General features: G+C 39.0%; 1 long non-coding RNA gene across 2 annotated transcripts in view; it reads right to left on the reverse strand.

The window, feature by feature from the left end:
- Positions 1 to 671: 671 nt before the first annotated feature.
- Positions 672 to 7,384, reverse strand: part of LOC115068721 — a 123,993-nt gene continuing 117,280 nt past the window's right edge. For both annotated transcript variants that reach the window (XR_003848066.1, XR_003848065.1), the window contains 2 exons: positions 3,817 to 3,953; positions 672 to 972 (listed from right to left, as the gene is read on the reverse strand). This is a non-coding gene — a long non-coding RNA (uncharacterized LOC115068721). The remainder of the gene's footprint in view (positions 973 to 3,816; positions 3,954 to 7,384) is intronic.

Below are 7,384 nucleotides of genomic sequence, written 5' to 3' on the forward strand. Positions count from 1 at the left end.
TATATTTCACTCTCTTTTCTCAGCACAACTCAACTGGTGTCCTCTGTCTTAGCATTTCCTTTTGACAATCCTCAAACACAGTAGTTTCTGTTTCTATTGTTGCTTCTTTAACTAACTGGGTCCTCTTTAAATATCTGCCAAACTTCCTTGTATATTCACATACATATTTTTGAGTATTTGTTATCTTTAATAAATCAATTTTACATTTACCTACTCATTGAAAAAGCTTTCAAGTAGATAAAAAGTTCATTTTCTTAATGAGCTTTTTGAATTATTTCTTCAGTGAGTAACAGGTTTGGATGAAACAAATCCGTTGTGGAGGGAAAATCAAATAGAATAGAATTACTTACTATATTTTCCAAAAGACTGAGTGCTTGTTATACAGGAAAATATCATCTGAGGAGAAAGATACTCTTTAATTGACTTTTTTTTAGAAATGGAGATTGTAAAGGTGCAAATACCAAGAATACTACTATCCGAATTAAAGCTACAGAGTGTAAAACTAGAAAGTAAGTCATTCCAAGAAAACACTTGCATAAATTAATTTTATTTATTATGTAACCAATTATAGAAGACTCCAAATGCATCTTTCTAATACTATAGAACCACAAATGGTAAGTTAGGGTCAAAGAATGTTTGTACTGATTTTTTTGGGTTATTGTATTTCACTAGTTCTGAGTAAATATGGCAAATTGGAAAATACGATGAAAAAATGTACTTGGGCAGAAATAAGAAATAATTTGGAATTGTAAACAAATGACTAAGATATAAGTTGATATTACTGTAGTAAAAACACAACAACATGTGATCCATCCTGTATTTTGATTGTTGCTTTAATAAAGGGTTCACACAGGTGTGTGGAATGTGTATCATGTCCCACCTGAAGGTCACTTAATTTGGCCTGATTTGCTCCTTTCAGTGACATGTAATCTGTGCCTGATTCTTACCCCATTGTTTGTATCTTCAGTATTTCTGAGGAAAAAAAGAAAACTGAATTAATTTTTATCCTAATGCAGAGTTCTCAACTCTGTCCTGACAAATTTTAGAGCAGTTTATAGCAAATAAATTTTAGCCCATAGTATCTAGCAGAGAATCTTTTTTGGAATCCCTTTGGGACCTGGAAATTCACATGACACAGGAAGAAGATATTGGTGGCAGAAATGCCTTGAACCACCTAGACAACACCAAACCCAGGCCAAATCCAAGGGCATGCTGAGCACGAGGTTCTTCAATAATCAGTAAGCTGCAAAAGCTCAAATCATTTTAGATAAGTTGTGGGGTGGGTAAGAAAGGAAACTAAAGGAGGAGTTACAAAAAAGACCACATATAGCATCCATATACATGTTTTTACTTGAACAACAACAGCATTTAAGAGAATTATGCTGGCATTAATGAACAGAATAACTGCTATGTCATCTTAGAAGAGAAAATAAAAAGTTTGTTTTCAGAACTTGGGCTGATCTGTATCTTCAAGACTAGTAAAAAAAAATTTTTTAGGTTTCAGAAAACTGTGGCTAGGTCAGGTTCAGTGTGTATGAGTGTCTTTCAAAGAAGCAAGTAGAGTTGGAGAATAAATGTGAGGTTATTTGATGTACTCTTTCCTATAGTAGCAATTTGGCTCTGCTTGAAATTACAAATGGAAAACTCTTTACCGCATGCAGTAGACTATTGATTTACGTACTGAGTCAGAAATCTTAAACACCCCACTGGTTCTAGTTGAGTTAGATGTGTGACTGTGAGGTCCAAGCTCCAGTGCCAGGAAGGGAGAAAGAGCTGTGGGAGGCCACGAGGTTGAAGAGATTGTGAGGAGCCATGGGCAGATACAATATACATTATTTACCAGCATATGGGCCTCTAGACCAGCAGCCACCATTTGGCACCCAGGCACACACCTGGCACACATGGACACCACACAGGACATGGACAGCATACAGGACAGAATGGACAGCATACAGGCAGGCACAGGCACCACACTGACAGGCACACAGGTCGCACAAAGGTAGGCATATAGGCCTACAGACTCTCAAGCAAGCTGGCAAAGACTGAGGCCTCTAACTTCAAGGCCATATTTACACAGAATCACATAAAAGTGGCACTCTGCCAAAAACAGTTCTGTAACAGATTACATCACTGTTTACTTTTAAGGCTCCCTCGACATCTAGTGTTCTAGTTATGTCTCCATCGCTGTGGTAAAACACTCTGACCAAAGCCAACTTGGGAAGGTAAGGGATTATTGCTTCTTACTCTTCCAAGAGACAGTCCAGCACTGAGGGAAGTCAGGGCAGGAAGTCAAGGCACAGACAGTGGAGGAGCACTGCTTACTGGCTTGCTTCCCTGGTCTGTGCTCAGACTGCTTTTAAACAACCCAGGACCCCAGCCCAGAAATGGCACTGCCCATAGTGTGATGGGCCCTTCCACATCACTCAGCCATTAAAACAATGATTCACAGGCATGGCCACAGGCCAACCCAATAGAGGAAATTCCCCAATTGAAGTTCCCTCCTCTCAGTTGTGTCAAGTTGACAACTGAAACTATCCAGCATATCTGGTGTCAGCCACTTTGTGCTGACTCACAGACCCTTGGATATCCAGTGTCAGCCACGTTTTAACTCAGACCAGATAGCCATTTCACTGCCATGTTGTCTAAACTTAAACTGGCCCTTATGTCCCTCTGCTTCAAGTGACTTAGTCCTGTCACAATAAAATTGTCTTCTTTACTGTAAACAGAAGCCAAACTTATATACATGTAACACAGAAGATTACAAAAGATTGGGTATTTCTGATACATTGCATTAGCTATGCTCTGTGGAGAACATTGAGTAGATGGCTTTTGTCAATAGGGATGTTATTCGTGTGTTTCTCACACTATGATAAGGCAAGCTAACTATAAGAAGAGGTTTGAATTTAGGGTACAGTAAAGAGAACAACAGTGGCTACAGCCAGAACACCCCATCTTAGCTGTTCCCCCCTCAGAGTGGATAGCAATGGCAGGACTGCAAAAGGAAGAGATCACACCTCCAAACAGGAAACCAGGGTGGCCATGCCCTTCTGAGAGTATACTCCCCAGTGACTTGAGAACCTCCAACTGAGCCCCACCACCACAGACCAAGCCTCTACCATATGAAATGCTGGGGTCACAGCCACATTCAAACCATAGAAGATGTTAAATGCAGAATTAAGTATTCCTCAATCTGCTGACAGGCCCTAAGCTCTTTAAATGGTTGTTCAAAAAAGGGGGAAAATATCAACAGGTTTATTACCTCAGTAGATTGTATGTTTTCAAGGATCTATTAGAATTAACCTGAAGGAAGTAAAGGTGTGTGTGTCTGTGTGTGTGTAGTGCTATATTGAGCTTTTTTAATAGCAATTGAATTAGAGCCAGCATTAATTACATTTACAATGTTAAGTAAAATTACCAAAGGTAAAATAAAGTTTGCCTAATATAATGACATATTAAATAAGCCTTAAAATAAAAGTGAAGTTTAATATAGTAATACAAATTTCTCAAAACAATAAATTCCATTAAATTTATCATCATCCATGTATTTTCTGCCTCTGGGCCAATATTTATTGCAAAGGTGCATTACTTTGGTGAGCACTTGCAACTAGCTAAATGGAATGAATTTTCTTACAATTGACTCGGGCTTTAAAATTCATTTCAGAATAGGAATCCCAGTGAACCATGCAAAAATAAACTGAGCATAGAACTCCAGCAAAATTAGGAGTTGTTTTGTTATTCATTATAAGTCCTATACAAAATCAATTCCTGACACGTTTCATGATCCATATGAAGCTCTTACATAAAAGAGACACTTACAATGATCAGTATCTGTGTATTTAAGGCTGGCTGATGACTGTCTATTGATGCTACAGACTTCTTCCATTTGGTCAACTGAATGAACAGAGTCCCGAAGCTTCAAGAGGATTCAGAATCATAACCCCCAAGATGCTTACCTGAAATGGAAAAAAAGAAAAGTCTATTTGAAGAAATGTGTAGCTGCTTTGCACCCTGCCCTCTTACATGGTGTTTCGTCTTCCCTGACAGCACTACCGCAGCTCTTCAGCCAGCAACCCAAGTCACTGTGCATGAAGCAAAATGCTCGGTGATAGAATAGAATCCATGGGAAAACTCAATTGCTTCATAGCAGACACTTGATCCATTTAACCAAAAAAAGGAGGCAGAAATTAATGTTGTTCATAACTGAAATTATTTAAAACAACATAAAAACAAAGACCTAGACTTTCATTTATAGAGACGATGTCATCTGATGCAGAAATTTGAAAGTTCTGAGACCTCAGACTACTTAATTTCATGTTCTACATTATCTTGTAGAAAAGAAAATTTATAGGGGAAATGTGTGATCACTAGTTTTTTGTAATGTGTAAAATACAGCTTTCCATTTCATCAACTCATCCCGACTTATCTGTCCTCACAATAGTAACTGAGATGCATTAATGATATTTGTGAGTGCTGCCAGAACTTGAAAAGAATACAGAATTTAAAATATGTATATTTTTGTGTCATGTTATTTTATGTTACCTTCTCTCATTCCCTACTGAATTTAAAGGAAGTGAGGTTAAGTATGTTTTATTTCTCTGCATCCTTGGAAATTGCTAATTGCTATTTCATACAAGCACGTAAGCTCTCAAGAGCCAGACTATATTAATCAAGCAATCCATGCCCAGACATCCTGATTCAGTGAGATTTACAGTTTGATTATAAAAGCTGAGTGGCTGGATGCTCCTAAGTGGTTATCTGCAGCTCAAGGGGAGCCTCCCTGAGATAACACAAGAATAAATCTTCCGTATGAAGAACGATTTTATCATGAAAACCCGAGAACACAGGAAATTTCCCACATTTCCTCTAAGTTCTTAGGTAAGAATTTGGATTTTCCTTCTCATTTTTTTTCTTTAAGACTTCTAGGACACTTGAATATAAAAACTATCCAAATATGGAATTATATACCTTCAGATTATTTCCCTTCTCCATTAAACATTTATATTCATATTTACATTCAATCCTAATTTTAGTCATGATTTTCCAGTTTATGTGAGTTCTAAAGAGGACAGATGGTCTTTTAGGAGCCATGAGGAGGCAAAGAGGATCTCCCCTAACCTGACTGGAGCAGTGCTCTGCACTTTAACAGGCTCTTGTTGCACGGATGCTGAGTAAGTCCATGTAGAAGGTCCTTAACTCCAAGATTTGTCTCCAGCTGTGTCTCCGGGACACAGCCCCGAAGCTTGCCTGGGCTAATGGCACACCATCTCCTTCCCACTGCCTTGACCCCAGCAGATTCAGGGGCTGCAGTGGTGCTCTCAGAGAAAAGAAAATTTAGAGCCACTTGCTACAGCTTCGCCCTCAAGCAGTCGTAGTTGTGGCTTACAGTCACCAACTTGCCCACCCACAAGTACCAGTAGTTCTGCCAGCTGCTGCTGGTATCAATGATGTCTTCCCACATGCAGTTACTAGACGTGCCCTACCCCTCAGTTTCTAGTTCCAAGCCTTAAGCTGTGTGTAGGGACTTCCTCCATCTTACTATTTCCAGCCCTTTGGATGTTTTTTTAAAAATGGATGTGACTCATTAAAGGATCAGATGAAAATAGAAATGGTCTAAAATGGCAAAACGTATTGTGAAGGATGCACAGAGCATCCTTGCCATCAATTCTCATTATCTGGTGGAGGTGATCAACAGGACCTGAACCTATGAGCCCAAGTACTGGAAAGAAGGGTGCTTTGGACTTACTGCTGAACATGTGGGTAAAGCCATAGCCTGAAGGTTTGTGGGTGGCTTACAGTGGAAACACAAAACTAACTCCTTTCCTGTGTTTAACCTTGACGATGCTTCAAATTCAACCTGAAAAGATATCATTTTTGAGTTCATAAAAAATGAAGACGTCAAGTATGTCCACACATTGGGATAACTTTACATGAGTCTCACTGGAACTAATTATTATAAGTAATTGGAACCTTTGTGCAATAACTGTGGAAAAATAAAGAGCCAGAACTGAAATGGGGAGTTTGAACTAATGCACGTAGATGAGTTACTTGATGAACTTGTACATAATAAGAGTGTGATTTCATTGAACAATTCAGCATAGTTTCACCTAACATCCTTTATAGAAGCCAGCTGTAGTAGTTCACGCCTGTAAACCCAACACCTGAGAGACTGAAGCAGAAGAATACCATTCCTGAGCTTGACCTGAATTTCTAGATAGAAGGGTCATTTGCAAAGCAGGAAGAGGCTGCTTTTAAAGGGCCTGGGAGTGAGGGTTCAGATGGTAATGAAAATGAAAATTTTGGCTTAGCAAATTTAAGACAGCTATGCTATATCTGCATTATTGGAAATAGGGACTAGGATTCAAATAGTGGCCTAGTCCAGAACTGACAATTAATTGTGGAAGATGTAGATAAGGTTGCATGGGAAGTGTGTATAGATGTAAGAGCAAACAGTGGCATCATAGGCAGCACTGACACTGGTGACAAGAAATACAATTACCTATTTAATATTGGAATGAACTATCCACAAAGGTAGAGGAATCAAGAGAAGGTTAAAAATATCAAGGGTCTGAGGACACAGAAGCAAAGTAAAGGCTTTAAAAAGGTTGCCATAAACACCAATACTTAGAGTATTGGGAGTTTTGTTAGAAAAGTTCTTTTTGCCTCTACTTCCTTTTTGTGTTGGTTTGAATGAGAAAAGCCTGCTTAAGCACATGTATTTGAATGCTTGATCCCCCTCTTGGTGTCAGTGTTTGGGAGGTTATGTTTTGGGAGATGCTGATAATGCTGCATTATGACATACGAAGCATACAAAATTAATTTTTTTTCCAGAATATTTCAAAGGATGGTGCAGTCTATCATTGTCTGCAAAGCACCTTCATATACTGTTACTGTAAGCCATTTTGTCTCTTAATCAAAGTAAGACACCATATGTCCATAGTTTGGGCCTGTACTGAAACGGGGAGAAGAGGGTCCCCTAGTGGGTTCTTAGTCTCATTCATAAAAGAATTGAAGAATGGACCCAAACAGCAGAAAGCAGACAGACTTACAGAGACCTACTTGACTGTAGCTGGTCAGAAGTTCTGCGGAGTTCTGCATTACAAAGCGGGATTCCAGGCAGGAAAAATTCGCTACTTCATTAACGCCAGGTATTCTGCCCATCTATTTGGCACAACTTAAGGTGAACCTGCCTTCCTACGTGTGGTTCTATCACCAGCACACCCTTCCTTCTTTAAGAAGGAAGAAAGGATTGGATGACTTCTTGCAACTCTAGACCTAGGAGGAATTGTGAAGAACTGCTGCATTATAGAATCTAGCTTCTCAGAAAGTCCTATCTAGTCAGTATAAACATTTCTGTGGCTCACTGTTGACTAAAGGGCTTTGCAGT

The sequence above is a fragment of the Nannospalax galili genome, unplaced genomic scaffold (genome assembly GCF_000622305.1).
Source record: "Nannospalax galili isolate Female #2095 unplaced genomic scaffold, S.galili_v1.0 scaffold109, whole genome shotgun sequence".
Lineage (NCBI taxonomy): Eukaryota > Metazoa > Chordata > Mammalia > Rodentia > Spalacidae > Nannospalax > Nannospalax galili.